Here is a 21205-nt window from a genome sequence, read left to right as displayed (position 1 = left end):
AATCATTCCTTTCATGAAAAGGCATTTGCTTCTTCATATCAAACTTTTTTTCTCTTAGTGAAATTGCATTCAGAATCTTTCTAGTCTGATTTTGTATCATATTGAAAGCAAGGAAGGCTTTTAGGTCCATATCAACAGATGTTTAGTAACTCTTTTTAATCAAACCTTTTGTCATAATGTACATTTTTAAGATGTATGCTAGAGACTGACTTTAAAATTACAATTCCAACAATTCAATTAAAAGCCTAGACTTAAGTATTATAATTAAAAGGGAGTTATATAATTGCCATAACATATATTACATTCTGTGATTTTTTTTGAGTAGACTGAACTTTTAGAATCCTTGCTGTAGTTAAGATTTTATGAGGGTAGTTAATGAACATATTTTTAAGAAAATTTTGAACAGTGACTTCAATATTATTCAATTATATTATTCAATTATTTTCAAAGTATAAGTTGGCAATTTAATCAATGTTAAAGTGGTTACTACCTGAAATTACTAGATAGATAGGTTATTCATACCATATGCAAAATAGGTTTCCAGGGTTTAGGAATTCTTTTTGGATGTTTATATTTTTAGAAAGCTGTATTTTTATGAAATGATTAAATATTAATGATTTTTTAAAAATAATAAACAAATATTTGGTAACATTTCTCTCTGCTCTTGCTTTTTCCCCTTTCACATTTTCGCCTTTGCCCTTTATTCATTACCCATAAAGGGACCAACATTCAAAACTTTGTACATGGGTAAATATGTTTATGCATGTAAAAATGCATTTTGATTATTGCTACCCTGTACCCTCTTCCCAATGCAGGTAAAGTATGCGTGCTATGCACATACCTTTGCTCGCACAAAAAAGGGGCAGAGACAGGTTGAGGGAGACAAAGTACATGCAGTAATTGTATAACCAAATCTCCACACATACTTTTTGCCATGTACTTTGCACCTGTTTCAGTGTAGGTACAAAATAAATGAGAACCTGGTATTCAAAAATAAAAAAAAAAAGATAAATGTTCCCTTTTCTGAAAGTTTAAGGTCACTATTTGACTTTTTTTTTTTTTTTTTTTTTAAAGACAATAGGTTGGCCATATAAAGCCAAAGGCATACTGTAAAATCATCTCATTCTTTTAAAACAATCATTCCCAATATGAAAATATTAGGGCTGATATTCAGCACCACTTAGCCGGCTAAGGCCTGGATTTATCAAAATGCACTAAATATCACATGCGATAGGAAAAGGGGGGGTGTTTCATGCTAATAGGCAGGGGGGAGGGAGAGAGAGAGAGAGACTGACTAGCCATAATGCCCTCACACTAGATAGGTATTTATATCTCTATAGGAGGCCTGTATCTAGTCACTCAAGGTGAGGTTTAGGTATTAATATAGGGGTTAGGGGCCACTTTGACATTCAAAATGAGATGTATGAAAGTGCTCTCTTGTGAAGATTTGATGACCTTCGGAGTGAGGAAACTCACCCAAAGATGAGATTTGTGCAATGTTTTTTCAAACTAACTTGATGGACTCTCTACCTGGGTAACATCAAGCTAGGTTGAGAGAACATTGCACAAATCTCATCTTTGGGTGAATTTCCTCACTCCGAAGGTCATCAAATCTTCACAAGAGAGCACTTTTCTGTTCATACGTCTCACTAGTAATGTCAAAGTTGCCCCTAACCCCTACACTAATACCTAAACCTCACCTTGAGTGACTAGATACAGGCCTCCCATAGAGATATAAATACCTATCTAGTGTGAGGGCATTATGGCTTCTCTCTCTCCTGCCTATTACCATGAAACACACCCCTTTTCCTATCGCATGTGATATTTAGTGCATTTTGATAAACCCAGGCCTTAGCCAGCGAAGTGGTGCTGGATGAGTTGGGTCATTCCAGGGTGGAGCTACTTACCTGGGTAACTTAGGGGGGTTATTTTCTATCCGTATCGCACGCGATAGCTTGATAGGGGCGGAGTCAGACCAGAAGAGGCCCCATTACTGCTGGATTCACAAAGCTGTGCGACAATAGAAAATCCAAGCCTTAGGGCCTCATTTTCCAAGCAGTTTACCGCGTGCGATAAATTCGCAAATCGCGTTAACACGATTGCAAATTAGTAATTTGGTATTCAGGGGGCGGAGTTTATGTAAAGCGGGAAACAGTTTATCGTGCGCGGCTGCTATCGCAGCTAATAACTACAACCCTCAAATTTGCGTTACCGGCAAGTAAAGGGTTATCGCGGTCCACGATAGTCCCGGACAGCCTGTTTCTGGGGGGGGGGGGGGGGGGGGGGGGGGGTGGGGGGGGAGAGAGAGAGAGAGAGAACCTCACTATAGTGCCTATGCCCTAGACAGGTATTTTAACCCCTATGGGAGGGCCACCTACTAACTCGGGGTGGGGATTAGGTATGAGCGTCGGGGGTTGGGGGCCACTTTCGCATTTCACATGAGACCTACGGAAAGAACAGTGGTCTCTAGTGAAGATTTGCTGGCCGTCGGAGTGAGGAAACTCACTCCAAGAAGAGATTTGGGCTACGTTCTCTCCACCTAGCTTGATGGACACTCTACCTGGGCAACAACAAGCTAGGTGGAGAGAACGTAGCCCAAATCTCTTCTTGGAGTGAGTTTCCTCACTCCGACGGCCAGCAAATCTTCACTAGAGACCACTGTTCTTTCTGTAGGTCTCATGTGGAATGCGAAAGTGGCCCCCAACCCCCGACGCTCATGCCTAATCCCCACCCCGAGTTAGTAGGTGGCCCTCCCATAGGGGTTAAAATACCTGTCTAGGGCATAGGCACTATAGTAAATTGCACACTGGGAAAACATTGTGAATTGCTCTAATGTTTTCGCAAATGGCGAAAACATCGCGTGCGGCGATGTTTCCCCACTGCACGAAAGAAGCCTCATTTGCATTGGTAACGCCCCCTACTGCGTTACCAATGCGATATTGGAAAATGAGGCCTTTAGTCGGATAAGTGCTGATATTCAGCCTCATCTGGCTTGGTTAGCTAGTTGGCTGTCTTATAGTTAGCCAGATAAACTTATCTGGCTAACTATAAGATAGCAGGGCATATTTAGTGGTATGACCATGCCACTGAATATCACAGCCAAATTAGCCGGATAAACTTGTCCAGCTAATTTTTTCAGCTGGATAGCAGATGAATATAGGCCCCATTATATATAGGTGCTCAACTATACTTTACATTTTTTAACTTTAAACAATCCATTTATTTAAATTGTTAAATGATTTGCGTATCAAAATAATATAAAAATAAAAATACAAGTCATATATATCTACTGTCCAATTTTACACACTCACTTGATAAACTAATATCTGTTTTAATATTGCTGCCAGTAATCTCAGTTGATGTGAAAGATTAGATTATGAGGAGTCTTCTTGTCTGCCCTAGCCTCGCTATGAGGGGCAACTAGGCCTTGCTTGCATTATATGGCTCATTCACTTAAAAATTTTGAAACAGGGTAGGTCTGGTGGCTCAGTGGCTCACTGCTATGAGGAGGACCTAGTTTTAATTCTTACATCACATCTTCCACCAACAGAACTGGGGAAGCCACAGAAGCTGTACTCACAATCCCTTGGGGGAGGGAGACCTAGCAATCATGCAATAAAACCCAGTGACTGGATTTAGGTCCCATGATTTTTTTTTGAAAGGAAAAAACACCTCCAAATTGAAAATAACTGATAACCAGGTTATTATTAAATTTGATTTTTCATTGATCACAAATAAAACTGTGAAAAATACTTAAGTAATTCCAGCTCTTATTTTAAAATGTGCCAGTCAATCTTTTATGATGATAATTTATTAAAGGTTTGCACTAGTTTTGCTCTGGTGAAAAATTGGTCCCAGATTTATCAACCAAAAATTCTAATTATTTTCAACAGAAACATAGAACATGTTAACAGGAGAGGATCTTTGATCCATCCAGTTTGCTCATGTACACCTACCTACAGTGCTGTTACAGGTCTTTCTTGATATGTGGTCTTCTCCCTACCTCTGCAACTAAGGTCTGCTTTTGTTTTGAAGCCTATAATCTTTGCTGGAGGTCTATTCCAGGCGGGCATCATCCTGTCAATGAAAAAATCTTTTCTCCCATTCCTTTTGAGCTTCTCTCTCTTCATCTTTGCATGATGTCACTTTCTCTTTGAGCTTTTCATTCTATGGGAAAGGTTTCCTTATGGTACTTTATTGAAGCCCGCTAGATATTTGAATGTTCATATTTATTTATTTATTTGTTTATTATTCATTTTATTATATTTTGCTCATTCCCTTTCATTGGTAGCTCAAGGTGAGTTATTTTCAGGTACAGTCCCTTTCCTTTCTTCTAGAGAATGTATCTATAGCTCCCTTAGTTTTTCCTTGTATGGTTTACAGTAAAGTTAATGTATCATTTTGGTTGCTCTACTTTGAATTGCCTCTATCTTGTCAAATGTCATTTTTTAGAATACAGTCCTTAAGGAAGGGTCTCATCAGGGGCTTCTAGAGAGGTATTTATTTTAAAAGATTTCATCTCACCTTATCCACTGCTCAAAGAGAGGTACTTAAAAATGCAGATCATTAAAATATGACATAGAACCAATACTTTTTCACAAATAAGATACATGACTACTATTCGCAAAGTAAATAAACACCCCTGGAGATAGAAAGCAGATCTCAAACTCAAATGCCTGAAAAAAAACCAATCTTCAGCTGCTTTCTGAAAGTCTGTGTAGAACATAAAGACCACAAGATTTCAGGTAATGTGTTCCAAAACCTGGGAACCGCAACTGAAAAAGCTCTCTCTCTCTCGAGTTTCTGCCAAGTAAGCAGATTAGGATGAAGGAATCTCAAGGGGTGGATTATAGAACCATAGAATGGAAGATATCCATGGAGAAACATTATATTTAATAACATATTGATAATCATTATGACCTTGTACTTTACCCAAAAAAATAAGTGAGGAATCCCAGAGATTGAGAATAAAGCAGTCCTTTTTAAAAAAAATTAAACATTTAAAGTATAGTTGCAAGAAGCTGATTCTAAATTTACTTTAGTTCTCAGAGTGCACTTTTGTATTGCTGTAAACTCTCTCAATGATTTTTGTTTAGTTGAAGTTCGCTGCTCTCTGCAGGTCTGTATTATTGTTATATGGGATAATGGTGATTTAGGTTCATGTGATTCTTGTTAAGATGAATATTTATTGAATGTTTATTTTTATTTTAGGGGTTTGTCCCTCCCGATGCATCTTGTCCATGAAACACATACATATCAGGGGACCTATGCTTTTTGCAACTGTACTTTGAATGTTTAATTTTTTTTTTTTAATTTTATGTTTATTGTTTTTCAAATTATTAACAAAGAACACTTTGTAAGGAAATACAGAAAACAAATTCAAAGAAAAAGATATCAACATATCACATCTCCCATATATAATCCAATTATATGGTGAGGAAAAACATTTGCTGTGTTTCATTGGAAATTATGGGGGGAGGAAAACAGAAAATACAAGGAGATAAAAGGAAATAACTATAACATTGCTGCTGACAGGAACCCTATTATTACCCCCAATAATACCTGGTTATGTCCTTCCTTCTAGAAACTGTCTCAACTGTTCGGGTAGGAAAAAGATATAGGTGTTTCCTACATATTTTATAACGCATTTGCAGGGAAATCGTAAGAGGAAAGTCGCGCCTTTGGCTAACACCTCAGGCCGCATATCTATGAACATTTTCCTCCGTTGCTGGGTGGCCCTAGAAAGGTCTGGATAGACCCTAACTGTGGCCCCCATAAAGGGAGTATTAATGTTTTGAAAATAAGCTTTCATAACAGCTGCTCTTTCTGGGTCAGAAAAGAAAGACACAAACAAAACTGCTCTCTCAGTCACTTCCAAGGCTGAATTTTCTAGATATTCCGTGAGGTTTTCCAAATCTACCCTGTTTTCACCCACAGGTAATTGTGTTGTAACACTTTTAACTGGCAAAAACATAACTTTCTTTGTAGAGGGGTGCAATTCCACAGGGATTTTTAGAACCTCAGTCATATATCTTTTAAAAGTTATTAATACTGGTTCACCCATTACTCTGGGAAAATTCACCAATCTAACATTCAAATGTCTTAGGTAATTCTCAATAGACTCCAATCTTCTTTGCGATGATAGTCGATCTCTCATTAAAGTCATATTTAAATCTTGAACCTGTTTCATTTTCACATTTATTTCTTGGATAGCCGCATTATTATGATTGGTATTCTCTCTCTGGTCTTTCTCTACCAACTCCAGTCTTTTGACCATTGTTCCCATCTGCTGAGACTGGTCTCTTAGAGTATAGGCATTAACCATCATTAAGTCCCAAAGGGACTCCAAAGTTATCTCCGCCGGTTTCACAAACTCCCAAGGCATTGGAGCCACAGTTCCTACCTCCTCCCGTCTAGACCTCTGGTCTGATGTTCCTGGTGGTGTACTTCCCTCGCCGGGATTTCTCCCTCCTTGGGTCTCCCACTCCTGACGCGATATAGGTTGGGCTGAGGCTCCAGCCTCTGCTCCTAAAACGCTGGGTGTTCCTCCACCTTGAACTCCTCCGACCAAGCTTGGGTCAGTGTGTACAATACCTCCAGCGTCTAGAAGTGGAGAGCTACACAGCGGGCCTCGGGGATCCGGAGGACTCAGTGTGATTTTGCCAGGTGATAATCTCGCTCCTCCCGAGATTACCACAGCGGCGCTTGGTTCCCCCGATTTGAATGTTTAATTTTGAATAAAAAAAGACTGCTTTATTCTCCGTCTCTTGAAATTATATGTTTTTTGACTTTCATATCCCCTCACTCTAATTTTTTGGATGGTTTATTATGAGGCTTGGTTTTCTCCACTTTTATTCTTATACTTTAGCCCCTATTTTATGGAAAGCCAGTGTTAGTCAGAATTTGGGCTGCTGCATTCTGTGCCTGCTATAATCCCCTGGTAGTGTTAATAGAGAGTCCGAAGTAAATGGAATTGCAATACACCAAAGAGGTCAAGACCAAAGCAAAGTCCAGAAATCTCCAAGGTTTAGCAGGAGTTTCAAGCATTGCAGTATATGTAGGTAATATTATTTATTTTTATGTATTTATAACTTTTCTATACCGACGTTCCTGTATAAAATACATATCACATCGGTTTACAATGCAACAGAAAATTCACTTGGGGGCGATACAATGAACAAGGGATACAATAAACAGTGGCGGGGGATAATAAACTTTACAAAAAACAGCTGAATTGAGAACTGAACAAAGAGAAACAATGAACTGCATAATTTGCACAGTGCGATACAAGGAACGAGGGATATGCTTAACTTTAGCGAGGGGATTATCAAATCTTTATAAGTAATATCAGAGTTGAGAACAGATAGGATCCTAGGTTGAAGCATTGCGCGATTAGCATTGGAATGCAATAAGGCCAAGTGACAGGGCCCAGCAAAAAAAGTGAACCTTACAATACCAAAATTTCAATAAACTTACAGAATTGAATGATATAGCTTAAGTGATATAGGGAGTAAAACTGAAGTACAGCTAGTATAACAGAGCTTGCATATCCAGATTTTTTAACGGGTAGGGTCTCGGGTAAGGAGCTGTTGAACCCACCAGAATACGAATTACAGTGAGCGAACATATGCGTGATATGGGAAGAAAAGGTTGTGGAGATAAACAACAGTAAGAGAAAAGTCCGACTGAAAGGGTATGTTAAGTGTCCGTAAAGGCTTGGCTGAATAGCCATGTTTTGAGTTTTTTTTTTAATGCAGACGGGCATGGTTCTTGTCTGAGATCGGGTGGAAGCGCATTCCATTGATGGGGTCCTGCTGTCGATAAGGCGTGCTTCCTTAAGGATGTTTTCGCTTGGGGGGCATACAATGTGTCTTTGTAGGCTCTTCTGATCAGTCTAGATGAGGTATGCAGTCTTAGATGGATAGTTGAGTTGAAAGTGGTAAGGTTGTGCATAGCTTTGTGTATAATTGTGAGGACTTTGAAGAGAATCCTGGATTTAATGGGCAGCCAATGGAGGAACTGAAGGGTGGGGGTGATGTGATCCCTTTTTTTGGTGTTGATGAGAATCCTGGCTGCTGAATTCTGCACCATCTGGAGAGGTTTAAAGGTGTTGGCAGGTAGACCGAGAAGAAGGGAGTTGCAATAGTCAAGTTTCGACAGGATGATGGATTGCAGCACCATTCTGAAGTCACGGAAGTGAAGGAGTGGTTTTAGATTCTTAAGGACTTGCAGTTTGTAAAAGCACTCCTTAGTGGTAGTGTTAACAAATTTCTTTAGGTTAAGCTGGTTGTCCAGGATAACTCCTAGGTCTCTAACGGGTGGGGAGTGATTTATGTTTGCGTTGGATAATTGGGCATAGAGAGGTGAGGAGGGATGAGAGTTGGGGTCTTCTTGAGAGATGATGAGAATCTCCGTCTTGTTGGTGTTGAGGACCAGGTTAATGCTGGAAAGAAGGTGGATATTGACTGCAGGGAGTTGTTCCAATGGTTAAGGGTTTTTTGAAGAGATTCTGTGATCGGGATGAGTATTTGAACATCATCGGCGTAAAGATAATGAGTTAGATTTAGCTTTGTAAGTAGGTGGCAGAGAGGGAGAAGGTAGATGTTGAAAAGGGTAGGAGAGAGAGAGGATCCTTGGGGGACTCCTAGGTTAGAGCGGACAGGGTGAGATTCTTTGCTATTTATCCTAACCTTAAAGAACCTGTTGCATAGGAAGGATTTGAACCAGCTGAGAGCGGATCCCTTGATGCCTATATCTGCGAGTATTTCTAAGAGGATGGCGTGGTTCACCGTGTCAAAAGCGGCGGATAGATCGAGAAGAGCAAGCAGATAAGGTTGACCTTTTTTCAAGTTAATTAGGATGGTGTCCGTGAGAGTTATAAGGAGTGTTTCTGTGTTTAATGATTTGCAAAATCCATATTGAGAAGGGAAAAGTATTTATGATCATCCAGGTATTCTGAAAGCTGTTAACTATTTTTTCCATAATTTTTGCAGAGGAAAGTTAGCTATCAGGCTGAAGTTGGCTGGGTCCTCTGGAGACAAGTTGGATTTTTTTTAAAGTGGTTTTAGAATGGCGAGCTTCAGCTGGTCTGGCACTAGACCTTGAGTTAAGGAGCAATTTATGATTTCCGCAATTGGCTTTGAAATGGTGTTTGGGATGTTAAACAGAAGGTTAGGCAGTATTGGGTCCGAAGGTTGCGAAGCGGGTTTCAGTTTTTTGAGGATGTTTTCGATCTCCAGGAAATATGTTGGCTCAAAAGCTTTGAGTATTGAGTTTTGATGAAGTGAGGAAGGGCAGGTAAGAGGAGGCCCTGCATGTGATGTGGAGAGCGGGGCGATAAGATTGTTGATTTTATTTTCAAAGTATTTTGCAAGTTCTGTGGCTTTGTTGAGTGCGAGGTCATCTGGAATGATGGGGGGAGGTGGTTTGGTGAGCACTGAGACGTATGCAAACAGAGCTTTCGAATCAAGGATGAAATGGTGGATTTTCTTTGCGAAGAAATCTTTCTTATTTCTGAGGATGGCGATCCTGTAGGCGTTCAGTAGAGATTTGTAGGCAGCTGAAGTCAAGGAGGAAGGGTTTTTTCGCCATCTGTGTTCTTTTCTTCTAAGATCCTGTTTGAGGGCCTTTAGCTCTGGGGTGAACCATGGTTTTCTGTTGTCTGATGAGGGATGCAGGACTTTGGTGGAGGTTGGGCAGATTTGATCTGCAACTTTTGCGGTGATGTTGATCCAGGACGTGGTGGCTGCACTTGCGTCTGAGAGGTCGAGATGTGTTAATTCTTTGGAGAGATGGCTGATGAGGTCTGAGGAACAGGGTTTTCTGAATTGGATTGTGGTTTTAGGGAAGGATTGGGGCGGGTGATCTTTAATTTCAAGAGCCATGGAGATGATCCGGTGGTCCGACCACGGGACCGGTGAGCTAGCGGGCTTGGAGGAGAGAGAGATGCCTTCATTGATGAAAATGAGGTCTAAAGTGTGGCCCGCTGTGTGAGTGGGGCTGTTAACTATTTGGGTGAATCCTAGGTAGCTGAGCGATGAGAGTAGTGTTTCGCAGTTGGGAGATTGGGGGGAGGCGTCCACCTGCAAGTTGAGGTCTCCCATTATTATAGCTGGTTTGTCTGCATTGATAAGTTTAGCTATGAGTTCGATGATGGGTGAAGGGTTGGAATCGAGGGTTCCTGGAAGGGCGTAGATTAAGCTGAGTTGTAGATGCTTTGACTTGAAAAAGGCTACTTCGATATTGTTTGTTGAGTTAGTTTGTTGTAGGGTGATACCTAGTCCTTTTTTTGCTGCTAAAAGAAGCCCTCCTCCTCTTTTCTTAAGTCTGGGAATTGAGAAGAGGTCATATAGTTGTGTGGGAAGTTGATTTGTAAGGACTGTGTCGGTGGGTTTCAACCAAGTTTCTGTGATGGCACAGATGTCTGGGCTGGTTTCTAGAAGGTAGTCATTGAGAATATGGGTTGTTTTGGTGAGTGATTGGGCATTAAAGAGTGAGAGAGTGAAGAGTGAGAGACCAAGCAGCTGTGTGAAGGGAGAGATCGTTATTGGGATTATCCTCTGTTGATTGATGATGGGAAAAGAGTGAGAGGAGGAAGGATTATTGCGATTTCTGGGGTGATGTTTGATTACAGGGATAGTGTAGGTGCCCATCTTTGTAAAGGTGGGGTGGGTGCTAAGAGGGAGTAGTGCTGCTGTGGAACAGAAGGGAGCAGTCACCGGCTAGAGGCTAGCGGGAAGCCGGTGACTCTCTAGAGCAGCGAACGAGTTTTGAAGAAGATATTTAGTAGCCTAGGCTCTTTGTTTCAATTCAAGGATGTCCTTCGGGACTGCACGAAGGGGTCACAAAGGGGCAGGCCCCTTTGTCGCGTGCGGTGCCTGGAGGCTGGTAGGGTCTTTAAATCCTTTGCGGTCGTGCCTGAATGAGGTCACCGGCGCGACTTAGTAGGGCTGGGGAGGCGTCAGAAATAGAAAAGAATAATAATAATTAATAATTAATTAATAATCAAATAATTAAATAATTAATTAAAATAAATAGCCAATCAAATGAATAAATAAATAATTAAGAAATAATTAATAGAAAATAGAAAATAGGGCTGGAGAGGCATCATTAATAGAAAGAGATATTACTTATCTCTTTCTATTAACGATACCTCTCTTTTTGCACCCATGAATACTATGAGCTTTCCCAACTGACTGGATATCTTGAAGTCACCAAAGATGCTGTTGCCCTATGGGTCAGATTTTTAAACCTACACCTGATTTTATAACATGCACGTGTAGCCGCGCGCATGTTATAAAATTCAGGGTCGGCGCGCATAAGGGGGTGCACACTCGTGCACCTTGCATTCGCCGAGCCCTAGGGGAGCCCCAATTGCTTTCCCTGTTCCCTCCAAGACCGCTCCGAAATTGGAGCGGCCTCAGAGTGAACTTTCCTTCCACCCTCCCCACCTTCCCTCCCTTCCCTACCTAACCCGCCCCCCAGCCCTATCTAAACCCCCCCCGACCTTTGTTGGCGAAGTTGCGCCTGCCTCCAGGCAGGCGTAGGTTGCGCGTGCAGGCCGGACCGCTGTGCTGGAGGCCTCGGTCCCGCCCCTGCCCCGCCCACTCCCCGCCCATTTTTTCAAGCCCCGGGACATACACGCGTCCCAAGGCTTGCGTGCATCGCCAAGCCTATGCAAAATAGGCTCGGTGTGCGCAGGAGCAGGTTTTCGGGGTTACGCACGTAATATACGCGCGTAACCCTTTGAAAATCCCACCCCATGTTTCTTTCCTGTTTGGTGACAGCTATTTCTTTTCCTCCAAAATGGTATGTGGCCTTTGGATTTCTGCATCCTAAATGCATGGTTTTGAATTTTCTTGTATTAAAGTGTTGTTGCCATACTTTTCACCATTTTTCCAAATTTTACAATCATCTCTGTTGCAAACTTTCATATAATCTGCAAACACCTATGCTTTTAACTGCTGAACTTGTCCACTATCTCTTTGATCTGACTATTTCAGAGTATGAAATTCACAAAGCTTCCCTTTCTCTCCCCTTAATTTTTTTTTTATAGTTGATACCTCTTAGGCCTAAGAATTCTCTTGCTTCATATAGCATATGCTGGCTCATCATGATGTTTGCCTAGTAGAACATCAGTTTTTTCTTTTGTGATATTTAGTATTTTCTTTTTGGAATTTGTATGTTATATTTTAACAGCATTTCTACCTCCCTATGCCTACTCCATTTGCCAACTTGGCCACTGCTCTTAATTTCTGTATAGTGCTATTTTAACTCATTGTGTGACCAGATTTTCTGTGGTTAATGTTTATTTACTGCTGTATCTTGCTTAGTAGTAAAGCATGTCATACATTTTTAAAATAAACATCTTTCCTTTCTACCCCTTCCCCAATGTCACTTATAAAGACATTGAAAAGGACTAGACATAGCACTCATCCTTGTGGCATCCTACTGGTCACATTCCCTTCACCAGAGATAAACCCATTGACTATCACTTTCTGAGCTCTTCATCCAATTTATAATTTTTGTCCAACTCTCAAAATGACTTGCTTGCTCACCAGTCTTCTATATGCAACAATATCAAAATCTTTCTGAAACATAGATAGACTATATCTACTGCATGCCCTTGTTCTATTATTCCTGTCACTTTGTCAAATAAATCAATCACATTTGTTTTACAAAGTTTTCCCCCCAAAATTGAGGCAAAACACCAGAAGGTCCTGACTTTGGATCACCACCAAACCCCTGTCCTCACTGAGGTGTCAGAGGGGCTGATCTTCCCTAGCTTGGATCTTCCAGGGAGAGGGCTCCCCGTGCCCTCCCTTCAGGCAGCACCCATTGGTCTGACCACATTTCTTACAACAAAAAGTCTCTGTCACAAACCCAAAACAACCCGGAATACAGTCCCTACCCACCAAGGGGTGGATAGGCAGGGCCCAACCTGTCTCACAGACTCCAAGCAGGAATTGCTTGAGTCATAATAAGGAAGCCACAAAAATCCCATTCAGGAAAAACTCCAATACCTTGTGTCACTCCAAAAATCAACTACATTGCCTATAGAACTCTCAGGAAAAAGCTGCTTATAAAACTCACAGAGGTATTGCCATCCAGTACCCTCAAAGGGAGGGCTGTACTGAATGGAAACTCTGCTAGTGGGCTTGGAGCTGATCTCACCCAGGATAACCACAAGGGAATACTTGTGCCTTGCTTCTTTTATTCCATTACCCCAATGGAGAGAAATTACGTGACAGGGGACAGAGAACTGCTGGCTGTTAAACTCGCCTTAGTAGAGTGACGCAATTTGCTGGAGGGGCCGTCTAACCTGTTACTAATTACACGGACCACAAAAACCTTCAATATCTCCAACAGACTCACTGATTGAAACTGTGGCAGGGGTGTTGGTTCCTGATTTTTAACTGCTTTGATTTCAAAGCAGTTTCAAAGTAGTTACCGTCCTGTGGAAAAAAAACCCAGTGTGAGGATGCCTTGTTCAGGTCCTTTGAAGCAAAGGATACTCCAGAATTGCCTCACTATATCATAGGTCCTGAGAGAATTCTGATGGCTGTAGCTTTTCTGGTACCCCCAGGGAAGACTTTCATCCCTAAATGTCTTTGAGAAAAAGTATACAGATTGGCACACAACTCCTGCCTAGTGGGCCATCTGGGCTTGGCCAAAACACTAGAACTGCCCCTACACCACTATAGATGGCCTCAAGTGAGATAAGATGTTCGTTACTACATGGAATCCTGCCCTAACTGTCCGGCCAATAAACCCTCCCATGCTCGTCCATGGGGACTGTTTCAACTGTTGCCAGTCCCCAGAAAGCCTTTGACCCACCTGGCCATGGACTTTGTCAAAGACCTTCCCCTCTCTAATGGTTGTACTATCATTTGGATTGCAGTGGACTGGTTCTCAAAGATGGCCCACTTCATTCTTCTCGTTGGACTGCCCTCTGTCCTGGAACTGACTTGCCTCTTCTTTCAGCATATCTACTGACTCTGAGGTTTTCCTGAACATATACTCTCTGACTGTGGAGTACAATTTATGTGAAATTCTGGAAGAAACTCTGCCAGAAATTTCAGATTTAACTGGATTTCTCATCAGCCTACCATCCACAGACCAACAGGCAGATGGAGTGGACCAATCACCTCTCAATGCCTTTCTATGAGCCCATGTAAACAAAAAACAGGAAACTGGGCCTCTTTACTCCCATAAGAACATAAGAAATTGCCATACTGGGTCAGACCAAGGGTCCATCAAAGCCCAGCATCCTGTTTCCAACAGAGGCCAAACCAGGCCACAAGAAACTGGCAATTACCCAAACACCAAGAAAATCCCACGCTACTGATGCAATTAATAGCAGTGGCTATTCTCTAAGGGCCGGATTTTAAAAGCCTTGCACGCGTAAATCCGGCCGAATTTACGTGCGCAGGGCACTCGCGCGCCGGTGTGCCTATTTTGCATAGGCCGCTGGCGCGCACACAGCCCCAGGTCACGCATAAGTCCCGGGGCTTCGTAAAAGGGGCGGGGAGGGGGCGGGTCCGGGGTCAGGGGGCAGTTTGGGGCGGGTCTGGGGCGTGGCGTTGGCCCGGGGGCGTGGCCGAGGCCTCCGGACTAGCCCCTGGGTTGGGTGATGGCGCGCCAGCAGCCCACTGGCGCGCGCAGATTTATTCCTGCTTTCGGCAGGCGTAAATCTGCCAACAAAGGTAGGGGGGGGGGGTTTAGATAGGGCCGGGGGGGTAGGTTAGGTAGGGGAAGGGAGGGGAAGGTGCGGGGGGTGGGTGGAAAGAAAGTTCCCACCGAGGCCGCTCTGATTTCGGAGCGGCCTCGCATGGAACAGGTAGCGCGCAGGTTGCACAAATGTGCACCCCCTTGCGCGCGCCAACCCTGGATTTTATAAGATACGTGCGGCTACGCACGTATCTTATAAAATCCAGCGTACTTTTGTTCGCGTGCGCGTAAATTTATAAAATCTACCCCCTATGTCAACTTGATTAATAGCAGTTAATGGACTTCTCCTCCAAGAACTTATCTAAACCTTTTTTGAACCCAACTACACTAAATGTACTAACCACATCCTCTGGCAACAAATTCCAGAGCTTAATTGTGCATTGAGTGAAAAAGAATTTTCTTCGAAAAGTCTTAAATGTGCTACTTGCTAATTTCATGGAATGCCCCCTAGTCCTTCTATTATTTGAAAATGTAAATAACCGATTCACATCTACTCATTCCAGACCTCTCATAATCTTAAAGACCTCTATCATATCCCCCTCAGTCATCTCTTCTCCAAGCTGAACAGCCCTAACCTCTTCAGCCTTTCCTCATAGGGGAGCTGTTCCATTCCCTTTATCATTTTGGTCGCCCTTCTCTGTACCTTCTCCATCCCAACTATATCTTTTTTGAGATGCGGCGACCAGAATTGTACACAATATTCAAGGTGCGGTCTCACCATGGAGTGATACAGAGGCATTATGACATTTTACATTTTATTCACCATTCCCTTTCTTATAATTCCCAACATTCTGTTTGCTTTTTTGACTGCTACAGTACACTGAACCTTTGATTTCAATGTGTTATCCACTATGACACCTAGATCTCTTTCTTGGGTGGTAGCACCTAATATGAAACCTAACATTGTGTAACTATAGCATGGGTTATTTTTCCCTATATGCATCTCCTTGCACTTATCCACATTAAATTTCATCTGCCATTTAGATGCCCAATTTTCCAGTCTCACAAGGTCTTCCTGAAATTTATCACAATCTGCTTGTGATTTAACTACTCTGAACAATTTTGTATCATCTGAAAATTTGATTACCTCACTCGTTGTATTTCTTTCCAGATCATTTATAAATGTATTGAAAAGTACGGGTCCCAATACAGATCCCTGAGGCACTCCACTGCCTACTCCCTTCCACTGAGAAAATTGTCCATTTAATCCTACTCTCTGTTTCCTGCATTTAGCCAGTTTGTAATCCATGAAAGGACATCGCCACCTATCCCATGACTTTTTACTTTTCCTAGAAGCTTCTCATGAGGAACTTTGTCAAATGTCTTCTGAAAAGACAAATACACTACATCTACCGGTTCACCTTTATCTACATGTTTATTAACTCCTTCAAAAAGGTGAAGCAGATTTGTGAGGCAAGACTTGCCTTGGGTAAAGCCATGATGACTTTGTTCCATTAAACCATGTCTTTCTATATGTTCTGTGATTTTGATATTTAGAACACTTTCCACTATTTTTCCTGGCACTGAAGTCAGGCTAACTGGTCAGTAGTTTCCCAGATCGCCCCTGGAACCCTTTTAAAATATTGGGGTTACATTAGCCACCCTCCAGTCTTCTCTTGGAGAAATGTTAGTAGGATGAAGCTAGTTCTCTGCTCTGAATTCCCAGTAGAGAAGAGGGATATAAAAACCTTAAGTCCAAAAAAATACGTTAAACCCTAAATTGGATCTCTCTTCTGCCTTCATTGTCTCTTGCCCACCTAGGTTTAGAGTAGGCCCTTTTGTCCCTAAATGGTATCAGGCTGATAAATCTATCTCTCTGTAAAATATAAGAAGAACTCTCAGGCAGGGTGTGCATTCAGAGTTGTCATTTCTAAAATAAAATCCTTAAGGTGAAGCTGGGAGGTCTCTCCAGAGTGTGGAAAAAGGACATCTTTATTCCTTGACTGCTTCCTCAAACTGACTCCCTGGTGTATTAACATGGCTGAGCTAAATAGTGTTCAGGCACCCAATTCAGACTCTCCAGGAGGGAGGGACTGAGGGCTATAGATATATCTAGGATTTCACCCTCAGGAAATCATCATCAGTTGCAGGGTCTCAGGGGAAACACTAGAAATCTCAGGGCCTCTCTGTATACTGCTCAGCAACTCCCCTTCCTCAGTACACCAGCAGAAAAAGTAGAAGTAAAATGATTCTGGAGCAAACACTGCAAGTAGCATGTAGGGAGAAACTGGAAAGGGGCTGCAAAGAAGCACAGAATTGGCTGGCTGTGGGCAGTGCCCATCCTGCTCATGGCCGAGAAAAGCAAACACTTGGTTGGCCATGAGTGGTGACTCAGTGATGATTTCAGGACCAGGGGTAGGGGAGGGAAGGAGGTGGGCGCAAGGCAGAAGGTTTGCCTAGGGTGCCTAACATCCTTGTACTGGCCCTGGCTGTAACACATACAAAGCCCAGTCTGCAGCTGTGATTCCAGGACTTGGGACTCACTCAGCTAAGGGTAGAATAAGGATGCATAAGTCGTGGAGCTGTGACCTAAAAGGAGTGGGAGCGAGGAAGGAGAAGTATGCTGGGATCATCTCTGGAGGAGGAACAGGTGATGGTGGTGGGAGGAAGAGAGGAACTGTGGGGTGAAGGGCAGAAGGGAGAAAGCGTGGTGGGAGGAAGTGGAAGAGAGATACATATTATTCCATTCCTTCTCCTCCCTCCTCACCCTGCCATCTACTAATCAAAAGCAATCTCATGGTGACCATAACTCAAACGTTCCCAGGTATGGGTATAGATAATTCTTTACAAAGTGTGTTCTAATGACAGGGACAGTGACATCTGGTGGGCAGACCAGGAGGATCTGCCACACTTATTTAACTTTAGGTGTAACATTTCTGCATGAGGGTAACCTGCACTGAGTGGCAGTTGCTACTCTTAACTGAGGGCATGGGGATAACCTGCAGACCGGCAATTGCTACTTTTAAATGAGGGCATGGGGATAACCTTCAGAGCGGCATTTGCTACTCTTAACTGAGGGCATGGGGATAACCTGCAGTGAGTGGCAGTTGTTACCTTTAACTGAGGGCATGGGGATAACCTTCAGAGCGGCAGTTGCTACTCTTAACTGAGGGCATGGGGATAACCTGCAGAGCGGCAGTTGCTACTCTTAACTGAGGGCATGGGGTAACCTGCACTGAGTGGCAGTTGTTACCTTTAACTGAGGGCATGGGGATAACCTTCAGAGCAGCAATTGCTACTCTTAACTGAGGGCATGGGGATAACCTTCAGAGCGGCAGTTGCTACTCTTAACTGATGGCATGGGGGTAACCCACATGGAGTGGCAGTTACTACAGTAAGCAACTTAGAGGGCAAACAGCATGGACCATTTCATCTTTACCTACTGTCATTTACTATGTACTAAGTTACCATTCACTCATCTCTCACATCCTCAGGCAGCAGCAAGTAGAAGGATTCCCAGGAGAGAGGCAGAATTGCCAGCTTCCTAGAAATATTATCACTGACACACTATCTGCCAGACCTCTAGGAAACTTGACCCCTGCCTTCCCCCCTTCCCCTGCATTACACATTACCAAAAGGGCCAGACTCCAAGGGGGGAACCCCTACCCCAGACCCTCTTGGTGATAACACATATGTTGTACCTTGGGGGAGGGAGGAGTCATTACTAGAGATGTGAATCGTGTGATCGATCGTCTTAACGATCGATTTCGGCTGGGGGGGGGTTGGGAATCGGATCGTCGCGGTTTTGTTTTTTTAAATATCATGTAAATCGTAAATCGGGGGAGGGCGGGAAAACCGGCACACTAAAACATCCCTAAAACCCACCCCGACCCTTTAAAATAAATCCCCCACCCGCCCGAACCCCCCAAAATGTCTTAAATTACCTGGAGTCCAGTGGGGGGGTCCCGTTGTGATCTTCCACTCTCGGGCCACGGGTGCGTTGATAGAAATGGCGCCGGCGCCATTTTGCTTCCTGTCCCCCGACGTCACGAGCGTAGGAGATCGCTCATGGACCCCCAGGGACTTTTGGCCAGCTTGGGGGGCCTCCTGACCCCCACAAGACTTGCCAAAAGTCCAGCAGGGGTCCGGGAACGACCTCCTGCACTCGAATCGTGTTGCCGTATTGCAAAATGGCCATATGGCCGGCGCCATTTTGCAAAATGGCGCCGGCCGTACGGCAACACGATTCGAGTGCAGGAGGTCATTCCCGGACCCCCGCTGGACTTTTGGCAAGTCTTGTGGGGGTCAGGAGGCCCCCCCAAGCTGGCCAAAAGTCCCTGGGGGTCCAGCGGGGGTCCGGGAGCAATCTTCTACGCTCGTGACGTCAGGGACAGGAACCAAAATGGCGCCGGCGCTACCTTTGCCCTGTCATATGACAGGGCAAAGGTAGCGCCGGCGCCATTTTCTATCAAGCACTCGTGGCCCGAGAGTGGAAGATCACAACGGGACCCCCCCACTGGACCCCAGGTAATTTAAGACATTTTGGGGGGGTTCGGGAGGGTGGGGGATTTATTTTAAAGGGTCGGGGTGGGTTTTAGGGATGTTTTAGTGTGCCGGTTTTCCCGCCCTCCCCCTTCCCCTCCCTCTTCCCACGATTTACGATTTTTGACGATAAATCGGGGGAATTCCTATTAAATATCGCCGCCAATGATTTTTGACAATTTAAAATATATCGGACGATATTTTAAATCGTCAAAAAACGATTCACATCCCTAGTCATTACATCCCTCGCCTCAGGCAGCAGATTGCTTTGAATCATCCCTGTGAGAACATACCCTCTAGAAAGGCTGTCCAGCTTGCTGAGAAATAATAAGTGATAATTCACTTTTGTACACTGTTCTCAGGGCTCTCTTTCTCTAGCTAACTGGAAGACCAATACAGATGTGCTGCATTGCCCGCATTTAAACACTCGTATTGTGAGCGTAAACTTTATTGCCCATGCAGCAAGGAGTTTTACACTCACAAAATGAGTGTTTTAAAGTGGAAGTAGTATTTAGCACCCTTGCATTGAAATCCTATTGAAATGAGGGCATTGAGAATTACTCCCCAATGCAGAGCAGTGCGTTGATTCAGCCAACATTTTCTTAGTGCCGGAAATATAACTCCAGGATCAGAAATGGAGTTAAGTTTCCAGCGCTACCTCACTGGCACTTAAAACCAATACAAAAGAGTAAAAAATGAAAAAAAATGTCAAAAACACTTTGCAGATTAGTACTGACTTATCCGGTAATCTGGCAAGATTCGTCACTGCCACTTAGCCAGATAAGTCAATGTTTCTCCAGCTAAGTGGCTATCTGCCTGTCAGAGATGCCTGCTTTTTTTTAAATTACCGATGCATTAGCATACCATTAGCTTACTGCCTCAAGAGTTAAAGAGAATATTAGCTTATGTGTTAGGAAACTGCGCTGAATTGCAGTGTACAGTTTTAATGCTCTGGTTTCTGCAATGGTCTGTAGGCGTACCTACCTCAGATGTAGGAACATGACCTATGTGACTCTCTTTTAGGCTGCTGTATTTATTTATTTATTTATTTATAATAATTTATTACCCACTTTGTCTGAAGTTTGGGGTGGGATACACAAAAAACCAAAATAGTAAAACATAGTATAATTAATTACATACATAAACATTACTAGACATAACAATGCTGTGATATGAACGTCAGTCAGGGGTTTCAAACAACCTATTATAGTGCTGGCTATATTATTAAAGGGAACAAAATCTTAAACTGAGGCTGAAAAGGCTTCCTTAAATAGAAATACTTTTAATATCTTCTTAAATTCCTTCAGGTCTCTTGTATTGCGCAAAACGGATATTAAGGTATTCTATAGGGAAGGACCCTCTACAGAGAATACTCTTTTGCATGTTTCAGTCAGCCGTTGCACAGTAGGGAGATGGAATATCAAGATAGTTTTGGCTGGATGAGCAAGGGGTCCATACAAGAATATAGAGTCAAAATACTGAGCTAAACCAAGGAGATGTAACATTATAAAATAGGTTATAAAATATTACAGATTTTATACAGCATTGTATTGGCAGCCAATGAAGTGACTAATGCAGGCCAATAATTATTAGGAATCATAGAACTGTCTTGAAGTCAGTGGGCTCAAAGAGTGGTTTAAGATGTTGGAGAAGCTTTAAGTTTGGCAAAAGATGTAATAATACCATGCTAAAATTGGAGTTAAATTTTAGCATGGGTTTTGGTTAGCTCTGGTAGTATTAAGGTGGCGGACCTCACGCGTCACCTAGATAGGATTTTAGACAGTGCTGGGGAGGAGCCGGCTGTCGTGGTACACGTGGGCACCAACGACATAGGAAAATGTGGGAGGGAGGTTCTGGAAGCCAAATTTAGGCTCTTAGGTAGAAAGATTAAATCCAGAACCTCCAGGGTAGCATTCTCTGAAATGCTCCCTGTTCCACGCGCAGGTCACCAGAGGCAGGCAGAGCTCGGGGTCTCAATGCGTGGATGATGACG

The 21205-nt window shown here is 43.0% G+C and overlaps 1 protein-coding gene across 1 annotated transcript in view; it reads left to right on the top strand.

The window, feature by feature from the left end:
- The window catches only part of THBS2 (thrombospondin 2), a gene marked incomplete in the record, with an annotated part of 874147 nt that overhangs the window by 1092 nt on the left and 851850 nt on the right, over window positions 1-21205 (top strand).

The sequence above is a fragment of the Rhinatrema bivittatum genome, chromosome 3, assembly GCF_901001135.1.
Source record: "Rhinatrema bivittatum chromosome 3, aRhiBiv1.1, whole genome shotgun sequence".
NCBI classification, from domain to species: domain Eukaryota; kingdom Metazoa; phylum Chordata; class Amphibia; order Gymnophiona; family Rhinatrematidae; genus Rhinatrema; species Rhinatrema bivittatum.
Note: the sequence above shows the minus strand (reverse complement) of the source record. Positions and strands in the feature narration are given on the sequence as shown.